Genomic DNA, 25,991 nt, shown 5'->3' on the forward strand with positions numbered 1-25,991 from the left:
TCTAGACATCAGACTACAGACATCAGACCACAGGCTACAGACTGCAGGCTACAGACATCAGGCTACAGGCTATAGGCTACAGACTACAGACCACAGCCATCAGGCTACAGACTACAGGTTACAGACTACAGACTGCAGACGTCAGGCTACAGAAAACAGGCTACAGACTACAGACGTCAGGCTACAGACTTCAGAGTACAGACTACAGACATCAGGCTACAGACTACAGACATCAGACCACAGACATCAGACATCAGGCTACAGGTTTACTTTTTTCTTGTGGAGGAACCACCTTCTTCTGACGGTTGGAGAAATGGCAAAAAGGCCCAAATTTGTGTGAATTATGGAAAAAACCCTCACATATTATGGAGGCGCCAGATCTGCGGATGGAGCACACAGCAGCACAGAGTATTTTAGGGGATCACTTTATGGGGTTCAGTGACACTTCTATTATAGAGGACAGAAATCAATGAGCAATAAAATAAAAATAAAATTTGACAAAAGTAAAATTTATTAAGTAGAAAATATTACAGCGCGGCTGTGATTTGTGGATATGTCGCGTTTCGGCCCCTCACATTGTGCGTTTTCTTCTCTCGGATTCTACAGCTCGCTGCGATCACCGCCATCCACCGTCTTGGAGCGGATTTTCTTTGGAAGGATCTCGGTCCAGAATCTGAACTTTTCCTCCTTCAGTTTTGAAGACGTTTTTTGCTTCAAATTGATCTGTAGGTAGCGCTCGTCTGCGCCGTACTCCGGCCATGTTGTCAGACCAGGACTATTGGGGTCCCTGCAGAAATCAATATGGCGTTATTATTATCATTGGGCGGGATGATAAGGGCAATGTGCGGTCAATCTGGTTTAGTGCATGGTCTTACCCGGTACGAGCAAAGTTTGCCCAGTATTTCATTATGGTTCTGGACAGAACTTTCTCTTCTTGGGTCGCAGGTCCTGAAAAAGAAAACGACATCAGTATCAGACCATGGTCACTTTTCATGCTTGTGGCCGCATCAGAAGAACCAAAACATCAGAGTCGGGCAGAACCCCTGATGAAGCCATGTGTTTCATGCAGTCAGTTGGCGTCACGTCGGGCATGTCTGCTCTGCAGGGATCCGTCTGACGGTGACACAGACTAGCTGGAAGCGGTAGATTGTGCACTATATGGCCATATTGGAAACAACCAATGAGAACCATACAGTATACACTATTTGTACAGGAGGTATAACATACACCGGCTTCATCAGGAGCTTCATCCTGACACCAAGGACCGAAACGCGCTGACACAGTAGAGCACCGAGTTGTTATTTTTATTGACTCACCAGAGTATACGACGCCATCTCTCAGGAAGGGTCCTCCAGACACTAAGATGAGCTCGTCGGTGTGATCGGCCTTCACAAAGTTCGGCCTCGAGTGGGCTAGTAAGCTCGGCGGGTGCTGGTACTCGTAGAAATACACAGGGAGCCCCATATCTAATGAGTAACAATGATAATGTATAATCTGTGATGGCTTCTATTATTCCAGAGCCTCCGCGCTGCACGGTCTATTGCTGGCTGCAGAGTGAGTTAACTGAGGATCTCACAGTGAGCTCATCCTGACCGGAGACTTCTCAGATCATTCGGCTGCCAGTAACAGAAGGCAAAATGAGTAGCTGTGAACTATAATGTGACCGGCTCGTACCTCGGTGATATTTTGCAGTCTTTAGAGCCGGCATAACGAACATTATATCGGCACACAAGTCCTGGAAGCGGTTGCGAATCTCCACCGGATCAGTGGTGTCACCAATATACTCGTCCATGAGGGGAGTGGTGGCTTCTGGGATCAGACCCTAAAATATAACGGCAAATATAATAGATGTAAAAAACGAATTGGATAATAAGGACGTGAATGCGCCACGTGCATCTGCTCACCAGCAGAAGAAGGTTTTGCAGCTTCATCTCCGCGGTCTCCCGGGTCATGCCGCCTGCCACCTCCTTCATATTCAGAAGCTAAACACAAAGATATACCGGGTATTATAATACATTAATATCCTACTGTTGAGGATAAAGAATTGAGTATCCAAAAATACTTAATTCAGCCATTTCATAGACTCAGTTATATAGTTCAGTAGATGTGAACTAACACACATATTTGTGAATGCTTTTGTTTCTTACTAACATGTATATATGTATATTGCATATTCAGTGTATTTTCCTTAAACTCAGTATATACTAGGATATATATGTATAGCTTGAATATGGCCACCATTTCCTGGTTTACACCCAAGACATGGACAAAAGAAATTCCTGAAGCCTTGGATTGACCAATCAACGGAGAATATGCAGATCTCTCTACGTCATGAAGCCCTGACTTACGATACTTGATTGGACTAAAACTTTTGTTCACACCCCCTTACTGTTTGGTCTAGAGTCTCTTTCAAACAATAAAGAACACACTTGGTTAAGAGCCCGTCATGGAGATAGATGTAACTGACTTGCTGTGCAGTTATTTTTCATTCTCGTGTGCACCCATGACATTTTAATTAGAAGCAGCAGCCGGATATCAAGAGATCCTTTGAGTCTCATCATCATCGTCATTCTGACCTTGACAGTTGGCGCACCAAGTGTGGGGCAACCGAGAAGAGTGAGTCAGAGCTTCCACTTTCCGGACGTCTGGGGCTACTCCACAAGTATCCAGGTGTTGCTCAATATCGAGGACTTGATCACCCTCCGTTTCACGGTAAGAACATCATATACATTGTGTGTGCTGTTTTACCTGTGGATCGAGACACCTGGCGAAAGTGGGTGGTCACTAGTCCGGAGAATGGTAGTGCACCGGAGACCTAACGGTGTGACTGTCACTCGCCGGTGGGCTAGAAGGACCCAGCTCCCATAGGGGCTAGGGGTAGGTTGTAAAGTATCCGGCTGTCTGTAATTAGAAATGGGGTGTTTTCTTGAGTAGCTGTTTTTATCTGTATATAAGTGTATGGTTAATCAAGCTTGTGATTTCTCTGTTTGGTTCTCGGAGAGTTAATTGCCTGTAGTTTTTTCTTCTTCGCTGTGAACAAAGGGAGAAGGGGGGTCTGGTTAAGCCCAGGGATATCCATGACAGTCTTTCTATTGAGAACAAAGAATGCGAGAGGGGGGGAGCAGAAGCCCACTGAAGCAGCTACATCTTTACATTCTTACATTCAGAGGAAGCAAAAAGGTGGGGGCTATATGTCCACCAGCTGCTTGAGGCAGAGCGGAGATCAAGTTACACAGCTCAGTCTCTGCTGTCTTTTAGTTAAGAAGCAAGGGGGGTGGAGGGTGAAGAGGCAGACGCTGGGTGTTACAACAGCGCAGCTCTTTGGAGAGAGGAGGGGTCAGTGGAGGTTGCTGCAGCCTTTGTATTACAGCAAGTTGTAATGATTTGAAAGAAAGACAAGTGTTATCTTGGTTTGGATTTGAGAGAAATTAACTAGTTCATGCGTTTTTCAGCATTTTGTAATCGTTGGTTTGTTTTTGGAACAGAGAGATAAGGGAATTGGCGTGTCCCCCAGTGTTTTATATATATATATAAAATACATCGATTCTTGTGTTAATAGCCGGAAATAGGAACACGTGGAGAACGGTATTAGTATCCACGTGTTGGACGCTGAAAAAGTGCGTCCGCTTACACGGGAAAGAGGGGGAGGGATTCCGGTGGTGGAGAAAAGTGTTTTGAACCAGCGTATTCCCCTGAGTATTAACTCATGCACTGCTATGTGAGACGCCGGAAAAATAGGAACGTACGAGGAACGGTATTGTATTCGTACGTTGGACGTCGCAGTATGTCCTTATTGCATAGTAGGGAAGCGGGAAGAGGGTTCAGTTGGATGTGGCCAATCCAGCTAGAGCACTGTATACTCTGTTCAAGAAGAGATTGTTTTTTAGTAGGAGCTGAGAACGCTGTCGCCCTAGTTACAAAAAACGGAAAAAATATAAAAGATTGCAAAAAGTTGTGTAATATCGTTGGACTACCACTAGATGGCGGGCTGCAACCCATGTATTGAAGTTCAGATTAATCTGTAGTGAGTTTATAATGAAGAACAAAGACCTCATTCACTGTCTGTTGCTGTTTGTAGAATCACTAAATGTGTTTCTCTAGCGGTAAACTCATTGTTCTGCTCTAGAAGTCATTATATCTGGTGCTAATCAAATCTCTCCTTTGTATGCTGGAATGCAAATTTACAGGCACTAAAGTATCCCTGGTTTACTACGTAGTTCCAGCCACTCCCAGTACACCCAGGGAGTCACAACATGGATGCTACACCCGGAAGTCAGGTGCCTGGAACTTCCTGTGGCAGCCGTCTTGCTACACCCACTGATGGCAGTACACCTCATAAGCCACACCCCTCGAAATGGCTCTTTGTTCAAAGCTCTCCACCCATCCCCGGTGGGAGGTGTTCTGTGGTATAAATGACTAACACATTTGAATAAGCATAAATAGTATATTTGTTTACTCAGTTATCCCATAAGTGCAAGTCAAAGATAAGTAAGTGAAACTTTTACAGAAATGATGTGGAAATAGATCTGTTCACATAAAATTAATTGGTATTTTAAAAGTCCTGCAGCATTATATCATAAAATAAAATAGAGGAAGGTAAATATATATATCTTTGTATTATGTTAGTTAATTTAAAACAAAAATTGTAAACGACTTACCCCTACTGATGTCAAAATGTATCAAATCCATTTGTAAAAAGGAATTAGGAAAAATGTATAATGCATTCAATGTAGATTTTGCTAATGGATGTGTTCACTGCTACGTCTTTGTTATAACAAAGGATGAGTTTTTTTCCTTCTTCCTCTCTCGCTTTTAAGAAGTAAGAGACAGGGATGGAATGTGTCTTGATGGAATGTGTCTCTCTCCAATAGTGACGTGAGTTTGGTTTAACCCTTAGAGTTCAGGATTTCACATTTTTAGTTTGCTGTTTATACCTGAATAGGGAATATTAAATTTTATGGGATGTGCGATATAATTTGTGTTGTTTTATGTTTAATGGCGATTTATTTAAACAATATATTTTTATTTTGTGACTCTATCACCTTTTCTGTTTTTACGATTATTTCTAAACAATTTTATATATTTTTGCAGGTTAGTCGCCTAGTCACAGCTGTCATTTAATCATGTCTCAGTTGTTTCTACTATGAAAGGTTTTTCTTTTCTTTATGGATACAGTGTTTATTGTAAGGTTTTTAAAATTTTCCAGTAATGTATATTGTTGTGAGATATACGTTATTTTCTGTGTTTGTTCATTTTAGGTTTTAGTATGTGGCTAATTTATTACCTGCTGTTTTATCTTTTCTTTTAGGGAATACCAGTATAAAAATGCTGAATTTTGCCATATTGGTAAATAAACAATTAAACAAGGGGGGAATAAGGTATTAATTATATTCTCCAGTTTCTTGGAGGGCGCAGCAGGCATATTAGATAGGTTTTGAAGTTGACCTTGGTTTTGAAGCTGACCTGTTTCCCATAGGTTATGTTTATTAGATTACTATGGGGTATATCTGTTAACTGAAATAGGAAAGTCTTGTCTTATATGTTTATTTGTTTATTTATTTGTTTGTTTATTTATTTAGTATTCTCAGTCATGTGAGGTATAGATGACCACTAACTGTATTATGATCAGAGATGAAGTTATAAGAATGATCTAATGTATATTTTTTAGTTTTTGTTTTTATAGATGAAACCAGATGGTGGTCGATTCTGCACTGGATATGCTGCTGTTTACACCACATGAGGTAGATCTAAATTCGACCACTCCCTCCGATCCTATTGATACAGGAGACAGTGATGCATTAATGCCTCTCTTGATGGGTAGAACAGGAGTGGGTAAGAGTCTTTAGAGGTGTATGTAGGTTGTAGATTTCTTCCTGTTGTCAAATGAATTAGGTATGCCGAAAAGAAAGTCTAGATCTGAGCTGATGGATTCGGATGGAGATCCTTGCACAGGTGCAGCTGACCAAGAAGCAGTGAACGGGCCTAGAGTTGAGAGTCTTTCACCAATACCGACCATGCCTTGGTGACACCGGTCACGTCAGTGACTTCTGTTACTCCTTGTGTTCTTAAATCCCTACAGGAACAAGCGATACAACAAGGAATGGAGTGTGACATGCAGGGAGCCAGCTGACTGAGGAAGGTCTGTGGACAAAGGGTGGTAAGCTTTCTCTGCCATGAGAGCTCTTCTTAATGATGGCCCAGGTAACATCTGTGAAAGACAATTGTCAGTGTGTGCTTTGGTGACACCGGGTTCAGTACCCAGGTGGGCAGATTCACCCAGTCTTGTGAGACAAGTGCCTAGAACGAAGTGAGAAAAAACTGTAAAGAGTCCGTAGAAACACCCTGCACCTACTCTACCCATTCTTAGAGACTGCAAACTGATTATAGATGTATATCATGAGCACGTTGTATGCAAGTCTGTGCGTGTTGTGTAAATTTCTCTCCAGGTTTGGTCAGAGGTATTCCAGTGCAGAAAAACGACATTATTGTTGAGAAGCACATGAAGGTGGTATGTAAAGGAAAATGTGTTTACAAAAAGTGTATATTTTATAGAAAAGTGGAAACTAGTAAATCGTGTATAAAATGTATATGTTTTGTTTTCTTTTTGCAATAAACAGGTTTTTATGTAAGATGTTTTTTGGTTTAGCATAGACATGTATATTTTTATATAATTGACTGAATAGTGTGCTAAACAGATGTATTCTCCAATTCCAGATCTTAAATCAGAGCTATTAGCATATGGTCTCCAGTCAGGAGACTGATTGATCCTAAAGGACAAGCGAGAAAGAGCCATGAGTCAACACTAGAGGAGCTGATCCAACCACAGAAACATCTATGGATCCACACCTCGCATTGCAGAAGGGTTAATCAACCAGAGCTGCACTGAGCGTTCTGCTCATACTTATCCTTTTCAGAAAACCCTGTACAGTTTTAGACCAGCATTGCCAGAACAGTTAGAAGAGAGGACTTAGAGAACCTTGAGACATGGGAAAGTCCAACTACAAAGGGTGAGGACTCGCCTAGGAGTCCTTGGTCTCAAACTGGTGAAGAAAACCCCTTTCCCCTTTCCGCCCATGTTTCAACGTTCAGTTAGGCAGGTTTTTCAACAGATCTTTCTACCTCTCTTCCTAAGGGAACACAGTACCCTTAGTTTTTAGAAATGGCAGAAGTAAGTCTTTAGGGGGGACTGTTGAGGATAAAGAATTGAGTATCCAAAAATACTTAATTCAGCCATTTCATAGACTCAGTTATATAGTTCAGTAGATGTGAACTAACTCACATATTTGTGAATGCTTTTGTTTCTTACTAACATGTATATATGTATATTGCATATTCAGTGTATTTTCCTTAAACTCAGTATATACTAGGATATATATGTATAGCTTGAATATGGCCACCATTTCCTGGTTTACACCCAAGACATGGACAAAAGAAATTCCTGAAGCCTTGGATTGACCAATCAACGGAGAATATGCAGATCTCTCTACGTCATGAAGCCCTGACTTACGATACTTGATTGGACTAAAACTTTTGTTCACACCCCCTTACTGTTTGGTCTAGAGTCTCTTTCAAACAATAAAGAACACACTTGGTTAAGAGCCCGTCATGGAGATAGATGTAACTGACTTGCTGTGCAGTTATTTTTCATTCTCGTGTGCACCCATGACATTTTAATTAGAAGCAGCAGCCGGATATCAAGAGATCCTTTGAGTCTCATCATCATCGTCATTCTGACCTTGACACTACAAAGCGCCGCTCCTTGTTGGTGCTCCTGTTCTCCTTCTCTGCACAGTATATGGAGCAGCAGTTTGTGCTCCAGAGCTGTTCTTCCTGCTGTAAATTAAGGCAGGAAGTTGCACTGATTGATGCCAAAATGATGGGAGAGCGGTCACCTGGCCACCGACCCGCAAACAATTATACATGGACCGTCTCATACTTTAAAAATTGCCCCGAATTATCCAGAAAATGATGGACGTCCCCGAGTCAAGGAGGAGCCACCAAATCTACTGACCGGCAGCAAATCTGGAAGATACCTTCCAGATCCCTCCAGAATGCTCCTGGCATCAAGACGAATATTCGGCTGTGTATGGGCCACAATCACCCGTGACCGGCACACAATCACCCGTGACCGGCACACAATCACCCGTGACCGGCACACAATCACCCGTGACCGGCACACAATCACCCGTGACCGGCACACAATCACCCGTGACCGGCACACAATCACCCGTGACCGCCTCCAGCAGGTAAACGTCCTAGAAGAAATTTTCTGACGACCAAAATGGAACGACCTCCTTATGGCACAAATAATCCGGGAAGATTTAGAAACGCGAAGAACAAGGGTATTAATAAGTCAAAGTCTCACGGAGCCGCCACTTGTTTGGATGTCTCTGTACTTGTCCAAGACGCCCTCGAGCTGCGAAACGCGCTGCATTCATCAGGATGAGGGAAAGACGCTGCACTCCGGGGATTTACGCATCTTTTGTGCCATAAGGAGGTGGCTGCACCTTGCTCAGCCTGGACATGTAGCCAAATTGTCTATTTGGTTGGCACTAGCTCCGGCAATTCCTACAGGATCCCACTATAGCGTGAGCCCCCCATCTGTCTGACCCGCTGATTCCCACCCAGACGCACTGTCCCGACGAGCAACATTTTTATGCTTATTGCTATACATTGTAGGGGGCGACGTAAGCAACCACCTACCAATAGGAATATCCAGCCGAACTCCTGATTGTTCATTCCAATAATGAACGGGACCCGGTTACTTTCCTTGTCAGCCATTATCATCACCGCTGGTTTGGGTAGGAAAACGCCGTCCACACAGGAAGGAATATACACCATGCCCTGCAGAGACAGGCGGCACGTCAGGCCGGACACAGCGAGGCACAGAAATACTGCTGTAGATATATACACACTGCTGGTGGATCAGTGGCTACAAGCTCACATGTGTAACAAATACACAATGTTCATGGATCAGTGGGTACAAGCACACATATATAACAAATAGACAGTGCTGATGGATCAGTGGGTATGAGCACACATACTGTATGTAAAAAATACACACTGCTGGTGGATCAGTGGGTACGAGCACACATATGTAACAAATAGTGCTGATGGATCAGTGGGTATGAGCACACATATGTAACAAATACACAATGGTGATGGATCAGTGGCTACAAACACACATATGGAACAAATAGATGATGATGGATCAGTGGGTACAATCACATATATGTAACAAATTTAAAGTTTTGATGGATCAGTGTGTACAAGCACAAATGTAACAAATAAACAGTGATGATGGATCAGTGGTTGCGAGCACATCTATGTAACAAATAGACAGTGCTGATGGATCAATAGGTACAAGCACACATGTAACAAATAGAAAGTGTTGATGGATGAGTGGGTATAAGCACCCATATGTAACAAATACCGTGCTAGTGGATAGGTCGGTACGAGCACACATATTTAAAAATCGACAGTGCTGATGGATCGGTGGGTACAAATGCACATGTGTTGATGGATCAGTGGGTACAAGCACACATGTAACAAAAACAATGCTGATGGATCAGTGGGTACAAGAAAGCATTTAACAAATAGACAATGCTGGTGGATCAGTGGGTATGAGTACACATATGTAACAAATAGACAGTGTTGATGGATCAGTGGGTACGGGAACACATATGCAACACATGCATGTGTGGTGAATCAGTGGGTAAGAGAACACATATGTAATAAATAGATAACGCTGATGTGAAATCATTCCTTACAGAAGAACATATTACACTGCACAGTCAGAGGTGCCAGCAGAGAAGAGCAGGTTATTTTGTCCATTTCTAGTGACTTTTGTTTCCAAACTGATTTATAGATCACATTATAGCACATTTTTTTCTGTGGAATTTGAGAGCAGCATGATGTAGGGGCTGGGAGCCTGATTCCAGCGATGTATCACTTACTGGACTGCTTGATAGAATCACTGTTTTCACAGATATAGCAGTGCTCAGAATGCTGAGCTGTCTGCTTGCTGTGAACACTGTGCATGGTCAGCAAGCTTCTAATCAGTGGTGGGGCGGGCTACACAGATTAGCCTGACTGGTTTGGATGAGACCTAATCCTGCAGTGATAATCCCCTGCTGATAAAACACTGATTGTATTGAAACTACAGCACACAGCCTAATGAGTGACACATCCCTAGAATCAGGATCTCCTGCCCAATATTACCCAAGCAAAACCTGCTGACTAATTCTCTTTTGTAAAGTGGACAAATAAAAGAAATTGTGCAATTGATGTAATATGTAACCAGATACCGGGCGGCGGTGCTGCTGTGATGTTTCACGGCACCTACCACTTTTTTGATAATATTGTACATTTCCTCCTCGGATTTCTTCTTCAGACAGTCGGCTATGGAGGCCGGATCACAGCCCGATGCCCCCGATACGATCTGCAGAGAGGAATGGATTGATAGTCAGATATCACATACACTCAGCTCAGACCTTGCGGGGGGTTACACTTACATTTTGGACGTGGCGGAGGTCTTCAGACGCGCTGATCACCATGCTGGACATGGCCGCAGTCCCGCTCTCTGCGATGGCGCGGTGGAACAGACCTTTGGATAACGGAGAGACCACCTAGAAGGGGAGACGTCCGGGTTATTGGGGTCTTTATCACGAGGGTCAGACACATTTATCATTAATGTTTCTGCTGAAAACATTTTCAGTTTTTGAGACTTGAACAATCACAGAAATAATGTAACATATCTCTATAATAACAGGGACGATTCCCCCAGTGGCTCCATTATCAGAAGAAGGACGAGGCGTGAAAAAACACAGAACTCACGAGAGCGGAGACGCTGATCCCTCCGGCAGATTCACCGAATATAGTGACACACGAGGGATCCCCCCCAAAATCCGCAATGTTTTCCTGTATCCATTGGAGGGCGGCAACTTGGTCCAGAAATCCATAATTGCCGGGTAATCGTCTGTCACCAGTACTGGAAAATAGAATTACACATAGAATAAAGCCAGATAATTACATCTACTCATCCTGTACTGTATAATACCTCCTGTATCATACTCCAGAGCTGCACTCACTATTCTGCTGGTGCAGTCACTGTGTACATACATTACTGATCCTGTATTATACTCCAGAGCTGCACTCACTATTCTGCTGGTGCAGTCACTGTGTACATACATTACTGATCCTGAGTTACCTCCTGTATTATACTCCAGAGCTGCACTCACTATTCTGCTGGTGCAGTCACTGTGTACATTACATTACTGATCCTGAGTTACCTCCTGTATTATACTCCAGAGCTGCACTCACTATTCTGCTGGTGCAGTCACTGTGTACATACATTACATTACTGATCCTGAGTCACCTCCTGTATTCTCCTCCAGAGCTGCACTCACTATTCTGCTGGTGCAGTCACTGTGTGCATACATTACTGATACTGATCCTGAGTTACCTCCTGTATTATACTCCAGAGCTGCACTCACTGTTCTGCTGATGCAGTCACTGTGTACATACATTACATTACTGATCCTGAGCTACCTCCTGTATTATACTCCAGAGCTGCACTCACTATTCTGCTGATGCAGTCACTGTGTACATACATTACTGATCCTGAGTTACCTTCTGTATTATACTCCTTAGCTGCACTCACTATTCTGTTTGTGGAGATTTACAAAGTAATTTGAGTGTTTTTGTAAATTCTTCCTATAAGTAAAATGGTAAATGATGAATAAGGGAGGATATAAATTATGGAGGAGCGGGAATATCTTTACCTGAAGAATCCTGGGATCCCCAGCCTGTAATTAATGCTCACAAGCACCACGTTCTCAAAGGCGCTAAGTGCAGAACCATCAAACATGGTGGAGAACCCGAACAGCAGCCCCCCACCATGTATAAAGACCATGACCTGGGGAAAGAAGGGAACAGAATAACATTTATGATGGAAGTGGTTATAGGAGAACTTTCAGAAGATCGTCTGTGCTTTCTCCTGCTCTTCAATTCTCCATAGAACCTGTTGAGCACCAACTGTCATCTCCTATCTCAATAATAAGAGCGTCTGTATTCACTGAAGATACTACGGCGGTCGTCTGAGCTGTAGTTTGTTTGTTTAAACGTAATAAAAATATCTGTATCTATGTATGTAAATAATCAATACCAGAGAACAGTAGAGATAGGTGATAAAGCCGCGCCACAGATCACTTCAGGAACAGTAAGATTAACGTATCTTTATTGGCATAGGTCTACGCGTTTCAGGAGCCCCGCTCCCTTCCTCAGGACCGTGAAGAACCAAGAGACATCAAATCTAAAATGGTGTCCACTGACATACATTAAATAACCCCAATGACGTCACAGGGACCATCCCTCATGAAAAAAACGAGCGGGAAGAACACGTTGCATCAAAAAACATGACATCATATAAGCATTTGCATATACTAATCAAAAAACACTGTGTGCAAAAAACATTAAAGATATTAAAAACATGAAACATATCTACAGATCAACAATGTAAAAAAGAACAATCATCAAAGTTTAGTCTTTGTTGACCCAGAATATATGAAGAAAATGCGTTAAAAGATAGAATAAAACACCGATAAAAGAATGATGTGTAAATAAAAAAGTGTGTTAAATATGTGTGAAATATGTGTAAATAAAAAAAGTGTGTTAAATATGTGTGATGATGGTCTGTATCACTCATGAAACTAGGGGTTAGAACCCCCTCGATGTAAGCAAAAAACAGAACAGGACATGAAAAAACCCTCACGATTCATTGTGGCCATCGCGGCATAAGTGAAGGTTTTTTCATGTCCTGTTCTGTTTTTTGCTTACATCGAGGGGGTTCTAACCCCTAGTTTCATGAGTGATACAGACCATCATCACACATATTTAACACACTTTTTTTATTTACACATATTTCACACATATTTAACACACTTTTTGTGTGTTAAACAAAGAATGTACAAGAAACAATGTGCTGGGAGAAAATAGGGAGTGAAACACTCCTTACTCCCTTTTTCTAGCTTCAAGGTTAGAGATGCAAACTGTATAATTAAGTTTCTTCCAATACACGAGCTCAGTGGATGACACTGGCTGAAAGAGACAACATATGTGTTCATTGTCTTATACATTGATATATCGGCACTGATATACAGCTAATACGGCACAGTCTTTGTTATCCCGAAAGAAGACTCCGTTAGCAGTCTTCACCCAAATTCCTCCCTTGACAATACATGTTACCAATGAGATGAGGATATTGGGATAGATCAGTCCCCGCAGCGGTGAGGACGTCAGGAGAAGTAAACCCCGCAGATACTTACAGGTAACTTAGATTTCGTGTCTCTGTCGGCCGGAGTAAACACGTTCAGGTACAGGCAATCTTCAGAGGGACGCGGCAGCTTAAAAGGGGTCTGGTAATAGTCTCCTAAACCACTCATGAACTCCTCTATCTGCAAACACCTGAAATCAACAGCATCAATAATAGAAAAAATCATTGTAAATATATATATATACATACACACACACACACAGTATATCACAAAGTGAGACAGCGCTGCAGATCTGACAGTGTGATACAATGTGCAGTGTCAGTGTGCAGCTTGTATAACAGTGTAAACTGCTGGCAGAAAATTTGAGTACACCCCATAAGTGAGAATATCCACATTGTGCCGAATTACCCATTCTCTATCTAGACTGTATCTAGACTATACTCCATTTAATGTATACGCAGTTATAGGATTACTCCGTCCTAGGTGCATTACTTTACATTTATCAACATTAAATCTCATTTGCCAAGTAGCTGCCCATTCTGACATCTTATCCAGATCTTTTTGTAATATTGTACTATCAAGGTCAGTGTGAGGAAAATCCTGGGATATGAAGAGGAATTATGATTTCCAGTCATAATCGCTCTCATCACTCCATGGTAGCGCCCCCTGCCTTCTTGTTATCAGATGTCCAACATCTGGGAAGGTGTCACATCCCAGCAACACATCCAATGGCCATCTCCTTTGATATGGAGATTAGATGAGCTGGGAACAGTGGACACAGGATGCCCCCCTGCCGTGACTCTGTAACAAGAGTTTGTATCTCATTATAAGGCTATGGAAGCCACCAGACAGAACGGCTCCGGTAAAATATGGTTAATATCTCGTGAACCATATTTCCCATAAATATGGCAAGCATAAAAATGACGTCCCCGCATGCGGACGGTGCTGGCCCATATTTTATATGGGAGTAGGACCTTGGGAAATACCCCAAACGTGATATCGGCCGGTGGGGAACTAGCAGACAAGTCATGAGTCCTCTCGTTTTGCAGCTAAATTCATAACTATCACAATGAGAGCGTTGACGTCCGCCCAGGCAAAGTTATGGCCAATATCCCCTTTCTGGATATCTGACTCAAAGCGGGGGGAGTGGCAGTGCTTCCCCCTGAGGTCACGAAGGTAGGAGGGGACGGGGATTCCACAAGATTGATAAACTCAGTTCGGACATTTTACCTTGTTCTTTCGCCGGGGGTAACGTGTAGGAAACATCTGTGGGAAAGATCCTAGAAACCTGGTCTACAGCGCCCCCCTGTGGCCAGACGCACAAGGTAACTGATTGAATTGTATACCTGTTTGTAATCCATATCTTGCTTGTAACTGTACTCTGACCTATGTATATTCTGTAGATTCCCTATTATATATATTGTAGTTTCTAGTGTGGCTTAGGCCGATTAAATTATATAATTAATCTTGGGTTGTTCTGTTATCTCGATCGTGAATCCCACGCCTGTGTGTTCAGCTAATAGTTACCGTAAGTCGGTTGGTGGCAGCGAGTTTGTGCCAAGGATTATTGTGGGGCAGCCGGGGAGATTGGAGGAGGTTTTTGTATATTCCGTCTGCTGGAGAAAAGTTAATTTCTATTACTGTATTGGCTATGTCATATGTAACTCCCTATTTCAATTTTGTATAAAAAGGCTGCTCCGGCAATATGGAGTCAGTTCTGTGATCCAATCAGAGCTCTTGCATATGCAATAAATCTTTCTTTCTTTCACCCTAAGAAAGTCTGACGTCTGATCCTTGGGAGACTGAGATCGTTATTTCTGTAACAACTCTCACCGGGAGCCCTTCAATCATCAGCACAGGAGAATAGCGGCCTCCTTGCTTATTTTCGGGCAATTCCATAATTGGCCTGACTATAAGAGGTGCGCTAGAGAGCGCGTCACGTGCTCTGTCTGTCGGTCGGGAGGTATAAAGGAGGGGTGACCCCCACTTGTTACCCCCCGATTGTGACATTGGTGGCCAGCACGGGGGATTTCTGAGTGACTCCCCCCGGCTGTTCGTGACATATTGGTGGCAGCGGTGGGATCGAGATAATAGTGTGTGTGAATGTGAGACGCATACTCCCAGACACTAAAGACTGCCTGCAGCAGCTGTGGCTGCTGGGGTCTTCAGACCAGACCAACACTAGAGTGTCAGAGTGCAGATACTGTAAGGTGTGTGGGCGCATCAGGTGGCAGTTCTGTGTCAGTGACCAAAGTCTGCAATAATGGCCGAGGGTACCAGAAGCTACAAAGCTAAAGAAATGGCCGATGCTCTGGCCAGAGGCGCAGAGGTGGAGGACAGTGCTGTGGACAGCAATGAGGAGGTTGTCCACGAGCCCTCCAGCTGCCCGATGCCAGAGAACAGCTTTGCAGAGGACATCGCACAACCTGGTGGGCAGTGTAGTGCATAATGAAACTGCCCCAGACTGGGCAGCAAGGGGTTAACCCCAATGCTGTTTTTGTCCAGCCCCCTCTCCCGTCCAGGCCCTGCTCTTCCTGTGTTTGGGAGGGGAGTCCGTCCTGGCCCCTCCCGAATTCCCAATCCCACCTATAGGGTGTAATTTCTACCTATATATTGGGGTCTGGGCCGGTGTCCGGCCTCTTCCCCTGGTATCCCTCCCAGGATCCGGAGCAGCTCTGCCTGGTGGAAGCAGGAGAAACCCGATGGACCTTCACATCCTTGAGACGCTGCAGGCCCATGCGTGGCATGAAGGTTAGGGATGACTGGCTCATTTATTTGCAGAGCTCAGCTCTCCTCAGTCACAAATAGGGGCTATGTTGCAGACAGCTGCAGCACCTGCCGGGGAAGTGTTTCTTCTCCTAGGTGCTTCCCTCGGGCCCCCTGCTCCACGTGCATCCCTGTTTTTTCCTGCCCCTGCCTTTAGCACGGCAGGCAGGCTTTAATAAACACCTCACAACTGTTGCTCCCTCAGCCCCCTCCCTGTTGTTTTCACACAGCACAGTTTGCTCCACGCCCCCTTCATCTCCCCTGCAGCTCCCAGCATGTCTAGTGCATTAGCATCACAGCAGTATTACTTTAACCCCTCATATACTGCCATGGACAATGACACCACTTCCTCTTCTGCAGGTTTTGGGCAGTGTGTCTGCTCACCAGCCTGCATCCCTGGCCCCCCCTCCCCTAAATCCCCTCCTGTGCTGCATACCTGTGATGGTCTGCCACGTTCTCAATTAACCCTTGATGCCCAAGCTGTCCCCTTCTTCACATCCACTGCTACTTTCACAATGTCTAAATCCTTGCAGACCACAGGGGTCCTGCTTAAGTCCTACCAGTTATCGGTCCCGCTTCCCCTCTGCGTTGGGCTATGTGCCCACGTGGCGTGTTTTCATGCAGTTACGCTGCGTTCTGCACCGCAGCGTGGCTGCATGCGTCCTGCGTCCCCAGCACAAGCTATGAAGATTGTGCATAATTCATGCCCACTTGGCGTATTGGAGCGCAGCGCTTCGGCTACTGCTGGGGCGCTGCGTTCTGAGAAGTGATATGTCGCTTCTTTGGTGCGCTCTGCATGCAGCCCCTGCTCTGTCTATGGGGGGGGCTGCGTGCGGAGCGCATGAAATCGGCTTTCCAGTACGGACTGTTTCTGCGGCGGTTTGGGGCGCACGTGTGCTGTTCGGATCGCTGCGGAAATTTCTGTAGGGATAGAACGCAGCGTGGGCACATAGCCTTGCATCGGTCGGATCTGCACGATCAGCATCACTCGCCGGATCGGTGCAGGAGGCGCTTGAGGCATTCTTCACGGAACTTCTCCCGTACACACAGAAGCCGGCGTTCACACTCATCTGGTAGAAGTCGCCTTTTGAATTCCTTTTGAGGGCTCAAGCGTCTCGAGGGTGACTGATGAGTGTGCACGAACATCTATGGTGCAGCCTACGAGGACACAGAGGAATTGGTCTGCTACTGAACAGCCCGGGGATGTGAGGTATGCCCCTTCCCACGTCAGCGGTGGTGTATCTACGGCGAATTCCCCAGAGATGGCATCCACATCAACATCCGGTGTGTTCACGGAGGCTTGGGGGATTAAGGCATTACAGCTCCTTAAGGTGGCATTCTCCATCTTCATTGTTTGAGAGATCGAGCGCTTCGAGGATGCCTGGCGGTCTTGTGCTGTCACGTCAGCGGTGGTGTTTTGATGGATACTCCCCCTGTGATAGCATCATGTCGACTAAGTCACGTTTATATTAGTCTCAGTACTTATGATAAGAAACCCAGGGTCACGAGAACGATTAGTAGTTGGCTACAGGTTTTTCAGTCCTGGGTCAGAAACATCCCGACTGTGGTCCTGAAATGTTCATTTATCAATACCTAATTTATAGTTCCTATAAACTCACGGTGGTTATGGGTGTAGTTGGTATTATGAGGATTTTCAGCGTCGGCTTGTCCCTACACCCTGGCATTGGTTTGAGTGTCCAAGCCATGGATTTCTGGCTTAGGTTAATGACTGTACAGAAGCCAGTATACCACTTTTCAATCCACGGCCACTGTGCCGGGAGCTTCACAAGGTTCAGCCATGGTGGCCGTGCGCCGCCCAGGAGCGTGTTGGTTGTTTAATGATTGACACTTCCGGTTCTTTGGGTTATGCAATACTAGCACGAGTGTTCTGCTTGCTGTGGAGCCACTTGGCTGTTAGATGTCCTCACTCTCCTTCCAAGGTCCTCGGTAAAATGGTACAAATGTCTCAGACGACCCCGGTAAAGGTATCAGAGATGCCCCTTGTGGCTTGACAACTATCCCAATAAGGATGTGGCTGGTCATATCAGTTTTGCATTTTTCTTTCACTTTATTTATTCTACTTAATTTTTCTAATCGCTCCCTTATTGTCGCTAAAAGGAACGGAACCGGTTAAATTTCAATTGATACACCACCTACTGTATCTCACCCACACGGCGGGTCTGTTAATCATGGTATCCCCCCTGAGTAAGCTTTGATTTCTGTGTCTTTTTACAGTGTAATTTCTCTTATACGGGAGTTCGGACGTAGTGCACTTTTGCTTAATCTGATATTGAATCTGTGTTTTGTCCGTTACCTGTTCATCCGTACTGTTCCATAGTTTGGGTTGTTGCATGTATGGCAATTTTTATTACGATTCTTTACTTCCCATGGGATGCTTTATGTCATTCCATTATTTTGAACTCTTCAGTTCATTTCTTAAATGGGTGCGGTGGTGTGAGACGGTCGCAAAATTTGTCACTCACTACTTGATGATTTTCTTTAATTGCTCTAGTGACTTCGATGAATGCAAACAATTTTGACATTTTTTCAGTTGATATTGAGTTTGTTGTCCCTTTGCCCCCAAACAAACGTAGGGCACGAAAGATTCAGACCCTGTTTCAATTGAGTGTGGGTTTTGTTTTTGTACGGTGCAGTCTTAAAGGGATTTTCTACATACCATGAAAATACATTCACTTTGTCTAATTGGTAATTCTGTTGGACAATTTTGTTGCTTATGTGATGTTATATTACTGAACCGCAGCATTAGAGAGGTCAGAATTACAGCCCGAGCTAATTAGAATTACAGGCATAGTATAGTTATAAGTATTTGTGTCTTTACAGGAAAGCTACATTGCGCCAAATGCAGTTCACCGCCTCTCATTGTCCACTAGGGGCGCTTCACCCTGACCACAGGATTCATAAGTCCACCAGAGGGGCGCTTCACCCTGACCACAGGATTCATAAGTCCACCAGAGGGGCGCTTCACCCTGACCACAGGATTCATAAGTCCACCAGAGGGGCGCTTCACCCTGACCACAGGATTCATAAGTCCACCAGAGGGGCGCTTCACCCTGGCCACAGGATTACGTATTACTTCTGACTTACTGATTTGGTCTCAATTCCTTTTCACCTTTAATGAGTGCATGTTCAACATGTGTTCTGTGGTGTCTAACCAGGTTTTAGTTTTGCTCGCCAATGCGTCTTTTTTCTGATGGTTTTAGCGCTGTTTTTGGCAATCTGTGGTGCTGGGGCACCTGGCCCTCACCTTGTTAACTTTTTGTTTTACTGCTAATTTTTCCCTTTCAGAATCGTTCCCTATTGTCATTGCTGTGGAGTTTTGCCACAAGTCACTAGCCAACTGTAATATTTTGTTTGCTGTTACTCTGCATACAATACACATTTGGATCCGAGCATGGGCTATGGGTTCTCAGAGTAATGCTCCATATTGATTGTCTCGTTTCTGTTTGCAGGATTTTTCAGCTGGTACCCAATGCCAGCCTGGTGGGTTGCCATTGCCACACCGATGCGAGATCTTGTCGGGACCAACTCCTGACAGAGATTAGGACTTCAGATCCCCCTTCAAAGTGGCAACTTTATGGATAGGCGTGAAACAGTGGTTAGGTATAGGTAGGCTGGTAGCTGGTCCCTCGGTTCTGATAACTTTACCTGTTCGGAGGTTACCCTCTAATATTTGATGCACCTTTATAACTTTGGTTCTTCCGCCTCTGTAGCCCAGAAGCATTTATTTGTATTTTGTTTCATTTTTTGATGGGATGTTCTACGTTACTAAATCTTGTTATTTGCAAATCCCTTTAATGGCTGGTTTAAGTCCCACCAATCCATAGATAAGAGGCATCCCGATTTTTTTACTTGATGCTTCTTCAGTTAATCGACTATTCAGGCTGTTTGTTCAATCCTACGGGAGATATCCCTGTTGTCCACAACCTTTAACTTGGCCTTTTCTGGGCCCTCAGAGTCAGCGAACTCGCCACACCGTCCAAGAATAGTTTTGTTGCCTTCAATTGTGTGCCATACTACTTATTGACCCTTCATGGGTATCCGCATTCAGGAGCCCAAACTGACCAAGTGGCCAGAGATTCTGGGATTAGACTGTTCCTTCCCCTGGCTCTACCTGCCCTTTGCGTTTGATGGAATTTTCGTTTGTCGGTCTACTGGTACCTCACTGTTAGATTATTAGGATGGTTCCCCCCTTACTAGGTACCAGTTTACCGCTCCTTTTTTCGGTGCTGCCTCATCGCTTGCGGTTTTTTCACCCCCTGATCACTTTGGGACTCATTCCTTTTCATTGTGGCAGCCACTAAGGCTGCCAGGGCGGGCTTTATCAGACTCTGATATACAGTGCATATTGGTAAATTGCGCTCTGCTTTTTTTGTCAGATATGCATCGCACGATTTATTGCAGGAAGTAACCAATTTTATAGCACATTTACTTTAATTTCTTTAAAGGTTCGGCATTGCTATAAAAAAAAAAAAAAAAAAAAAAAAAAAAAGATTTTTGGATTGTTGGCAATTTCTACGTGTTTTGGGCTGTTCAGAGAGCTGGTAACAGTCGCAATCTTGGATTCTACTCTGTCGAACTGCTTAGTGGTTGGGTTCGAGGCCTGAGATGGCTCAGGTCTTGTTGGAGGTGGTTGCCATCAGCAGGCAGTTGTCTGCTCCGATGATTTTAGTTGGAAGGTGACAACCGAAGGTTAATGCTTCAAGATGGTGTGCTCTTGGCAGATATCGGTCTGGATACAATTTTATCTATGATCCAGGGCGGCCTGGAGCAAGCCTTTTTTCCAAATGGTGGGGGTCGGAGTTCAGTTTGAGACTGGTCTCCTCCTTGGCATGTGTCAACAGCATTCTGGTGAGAGAGCGGAAGTCCTTGGTCCTGTGGTAGAGTGTCCCTTCTCACCTGGAGTCAAGTTATGTTTTACAAGTTCTAAAGAGTTTGGAAAAAGTTTATAAAATATGTTTTACAAGTTTTAATGAGTTTGGAAAAGTTTGTAAAATAATAATATATCAGTAAAGCTGTGACCGATATCTGCCAACAAAATGGTGTCTGTCTTTATTTCATTAGGACGGGCCTTTATTTGGATGCAATGGTTCTTTGTTTTTGTCTGTGCAGTCTGGTGGGCAGTGTAGTGCATAATGAAACTGCCCCAGACTGGGCAGCAAGGGGTTAACCCCAATGCTGTTTTTGTCCAGCCCCCTCTCCCGTCCAGGCCCTGCTCTTCCTGTGTTTGGGAGGGGAGTCCGTCCTGGCCCCTCCCGAATTCCCAATCCCACCTATAGGGTGTAATTTCTACCTATATATTGGGGTCTGGGCCGGTGTCCGGCCTCTTCCCCTGGTATCCCTCCCAGGATCCGGAGCAGCTCTCCCTCCCTCCCTCCCTATTGTTAATGCTTGTTTTTTACTTGTTTTTCTTTTTTGGTAACAGTTTCGAAATGTTTGTACAGTGAAGTCACAGCAGCATGTGTCAACAGCATTCTGGTGAGAGAGCGGAAGTCCTTGGTCCTGTGGTAGAGTGTCCCTTCTCACCTGGAGTCAAGTTATGTTTTACAAGTTCTAAAGAGTTTGGAAAAAGTTTATAAAATATGTTTTACAAGTTTTAATGAGTTTGGAAAAGTTTGTAAAATAATAATATATCAGTAAAGCTGTGACCGATATCTGCCAACAAAATGGTGTCTGTCTTTATTTCATTAGGACGGGCCTTTATTTGGATGCAATGGTTCTTTGTTTTTGTCTGTGCAGTCTGGCACTTCCGGACAAGATGAGGAGCAGCTCACCCAAGGGTCCTCAACGAGCCAGATGCCAGTCTTCCGCTCTGAAAGGGACAGTGAATCGCCTGGCTCTGCAGCGTGCCGCAGATCACCACGTGCCATTCCACTGACCCTGGCAGGCTCGGATGGCCTTCTACAAATGGCTATGGCCCTACTCCAGGCTGGAGACCGGGAGGGCTACAAGGAACTCATGGCAGAGCGCAGGGCAGCGTGTGAGGTTGAGGCTGCGGAGCGGCAGGCAGTGCGTGAGGCTGCGGAGCGGAAAGCAGCGCGTGAAGAGCGACAGCAACAGGCAGAGCGTAACCACCAGCTGCAGCTAGCTCAGCTCCGGCCCTCATCAGCCACCCGTGACCTTCAAGACACCAAACTTCCAAAGGTCCGTGTTGAGGACTTCTCAGTGCTGGAGAAGGATGGAGACTTGGACTCTTTCCTGACTGCTTTTGAACGGACTTGCCTGCAGCACCATCTGGACAAGGACCAGTGGGCCAAATACCTGACCCCCCGTTTAAGGGGTAAGGCCCTGGATATCCTTGGGGACTTGCCTGCTGAGGCAGATCAGGGCTATGACACCATCAAGCGGGCCCTGATCCAACAGTACAACCTCACTCCGGAGTCCTACCGCAAGAAGTTCCGGACCCTGCAGAAGGGACCAAAGGACTCCTGGGCTGACCACCGACGGGCACTTGCCCGAGCTGCCGACCACTGGACCCAAGCCCTGCAGCTTACCACCGGACCGGAGATCCTGGACTTGTTCATCACGGAGCAACTCTTGTGGAACTGCCCTGAGGATCTCCGCCAGTTCATCCGAGACCAGAAGCCAAAGGGGTCCACGGCTACAGCTGCCCTGGCCGATGACTACACCAACAATCGGGCCCCTGAGGCCAGGAGAGCGGCCACCAGCAGCACCTGGAGAGGGGGTAAGATGAATTCTGTGACTGCCCCACCTGCCCCTAGACCGCAGGGGGTGTCCCCCTCAACTCCCCTCTCCAGGCCCGTGGCAGAACCAAGACGGTGCCACCAGTGCAACCAACCTGGACACTTCAAGGCCATGTGCCCTCAGCGTCCCAAGGCCCCGTCCCAAGGGCCGCCCAAGGTGTATTGTGTGGGTGGGGGTGGTGGTAGGTCCCTGGACAGCTTCCAACCTGTCACCGTCGGCCGGTCTACGACCATAGGACTGCGAGACAGCGCCTCGGAGGTGACTCTGGTGCGGCCTGAGATGGTGTCCCCCCAAGACTTGGTACCTGGAAAAACCCTCGCTGTCTCCGGAATTGGTGGCACTGACCCAGCGCTGTCCGTCGCCAAGCTTTTTTTGGACTGGGGTGCAGGACGAGGGGTGAGGGAGGTGGGGGTAACTGATCGGATCCCCGCAAACCTGCTACTTGAAACAGATTTGGGGCAGATAACCTCCCAGTTTGGGCCCCCCCAAGGGCTGAACCTTCAGCCAGTACTGACATGCCTCCTGACAATGTTAATGTATTATTGTCGCGGGCGGAGGAGGGGACGCTGCGCTCTCCCACTGCTCGGGTCCGGCCGCTGCTGCTGCCGCTGCTCGGTGGTGGCTCGAGCGGTGGGCCGGATCTCAGTGACTCGAGCGGCGCTCCTCGCCCATGAGTGAAAAGGGGGGTTGATTGTGGGGATTTATTGTCCCTGACGCCACCCACGGTTGTGGTGATAATGGTGACACCACCGCTGCTCTGGACGGGGATCCCGGGAGCGGTGACAGGGAGCAGCTTTGTTGTTAGTTCTCCCCTCCGTGGGTAGGGGGTTGGTTGTCCCGGGGCCCGGTGATGGGGTAGGGATGGATGGCAGGCGGGTTACGGGGCCTGGTGAGGTGCAGGGTCGCAGGGGCAGCGCTGTGCCGCACGGCACAGTGGTACTCACTCAGCCCAATGATGAGGACACAGTTCTCGGTAAAACACTCGGCCGGATGGACGGGTCCCACAGATGGCTGCGATGTTGTTTCTCCCGGCAGGTTGATGGTGACTGCCTTTCCCTGCACCTATGTATGGTTGATGGTTCCGATGGGTTCCCACCGGTAACCCGCTCCCCCAGCTTGCATGTGGGCTGGAGGAGCCCTTTTTGTTTGCCTGCAGGCTCTGGCCCTGAGAAACGGTTGCCTTGGCGGTGGCGGTGTCTCTATCTTCTGGTTGGACTGTTGCCTTCTGTCGGGACTTGGCTGTTGGGAAACCCAGGAGGTTCCCTTCACTAACGAATTCGGCAAATTCACGGCGACTCCTAGCCTTGCCGGGGTCCGTAAGCCCCTGCCAGATGGTGCTGACTTCTCTTTGTGTACCGGTCCGGTACCGCCGGGCCACCGCCCGTCCACGGTCCTTACGGTAACTCCGATAGGCCACTCCTGCAGACGGTCACCACCGTCTGCCAACCTTGCTGTTCCGCCCGGGCCACACACCCGGACGCTGTCAGTTAGTTGCTCCACTCCTACTTCTCCTTCCTTTCACTTCCACTTCCAAAACTAAACTGTCTGCTTTTCCCGCCTCCAGGACTGTGAACTCCTCGGTGGGCGGGACCAACCGCCTGGCCCACCCCCTGGTGTGATCATCAGCCCCTGGAGGAAGGCAACAAGGGTTTTGTGTCAGACTTCGGTGTGCCTGACCGGGAGTGTGGGGTGTGATGGTGTTGTTCTCTGTGGCCCCTGGCTGGTCCAGGGCGCCACATTATCTATGAATGATGTAAGGGAGGAGGGGGTGAACTCTGATTTTTCTGCTTGCACAGACACCATAGACACACACACAGCTGCAGCTGTGACAGGTGAGGGGGGTCAGAGAAAGGTGTGACAATGCCTCTACAAGTAATCAGCCAGTGAGCTGGGATCTGTTGCCCTCTGCAGGGATAAGCAGAGAGCAGGGTGCTGCAGGGGGAGAACCAGTGTGTGGGGTGGGGGGTACCACAGCAAATGTGGGGTCCCCAGAGATTTCACAGCGGGGTTCTGTTGCTGCAGGGGGGGAACAGGCAGGTGAGATTGGGGCCGGTCCAGGAGCGGAAGTGCTCCCAGGTAAGATCTCAGTGCATGGTTCCCCCACAATCGGGGTGTCAGGAAGCCAGGTAGGTCTGCCTGAACCGGCGACTTGGTCAGGAACGGAGGAGGAGCAGGCCCGACCCACGGTCGCAGCGGCTGTGGCCGCTGTCACCCGCAGTGGGAGTGCTGGAAGCCAAGGGGCCTCCCGGAGGTCCGATAGCTCTTCCCCTTCTGACCAAGTGGCAGCCGAGTCAGGCGGAGGCCAGGACACAGGTCCCGGGGTACTGACCGAAGATGTGACCGTCTCGTCGATTCTGGCCACATCTAGTCAGGGATTTCAGGCAGCGTTAGAAGCTGACGGCAGCCTGAAAGCTCTTAAGGAGCAGGCGGCACAGCCTCCCTCGGACTCGGACCCGGAGCGAGTGGTCTGGGACCAAGGACGGCTGTACCGGGTCACGGTCCAGCAGGGTTCACCGGAGGCGTGGCCCAGGGACCGACAGTTGGTGGTACCCTATCCGTTCCGGACGGAGTTGTTGCGGATCGCACATGAGATTCCGATGGCCGGACACCTAGGGATTGCTAAGACCAAGGCCAGGTTAAACCAGCATTTCTACTGGCCAAAAATGGGGGCCGATGTGACTGCCTACTGCCGTTCGTGTGAAACCTGTCAGAGAGGGGGGAAGGCGGGGCCACACCCCAAAGCCCCACTGGTATCTCTGCCCATCATCGATGAGCCTTTCAGGAGCGTGGCTGTGGATCTGGTCGGCCCGCTGGCCATCCCCAGCAGCTCCGGGAAACACTTCATACTGATGGTAGTGGACTATGCCACCCGGTACCCTGAAGCAGTGGCCTTGTTGTCCATTCGGACTGACAAGGTGGCCACCGCATTGCTGGAGATTTTCTTCCGAGTGGGTTTTCCCCAGGAAATGCTCACTGACCGGGGGACCCAATTCATGTCACAGCTGATGGAGGCCCTCTGTAAGCAAGTCCAGGTGCAACGTCTGGTGGCCAGCCCGTACCATCCACAGACTAATGGCCTGTGCGAGCGGTTCAATGGCACCTTAAAGCAGATACTTAAGATGTTGGTCGACTTCCAAGGGCGTGACTGGGAGCGGTATCTCCCACACCTGTTATTTGCTTAACAGGTTCCACAGGCCTCAACGGGATTCTCACCGTTTGAGCTCCTGT

The 25,991-nt window shown here is 46.8% G+C and overlaps 1 pseudogene; it reads right to left on the bottom strand.

Annotated features, from left to right (window-relative positions):
* Positions 1-488: 488 nt before the first annotated feature.
* The window catches only part of LOC142254857 (fatty acyl-CoA hydrolase precursor, medium chain-like), a 47,769-nt pseudogene continuing 22,266 nt past the window's right edge, over positions 489-25,991 (bottom strand).

The sequence above is a fragment of the Anomaloglossus baeobatrachus genome, chromosome 10 (assembly GCF_048569485.1).
Source record: "Anomaloglossus baeobatrachus isolate aAnoBae1 chromosome 10, aAnoBae1.hap1, whole genome shotgun sequence".
In the NCBI taxonomy this organism is placed as follows: domain Eukaryota; kingdom Metazoa; phylum Chordata; class Amphibia; order Anura; family Aromobatidae; genus Anomaloglossus; species Anomaloglossus baeobatrachus.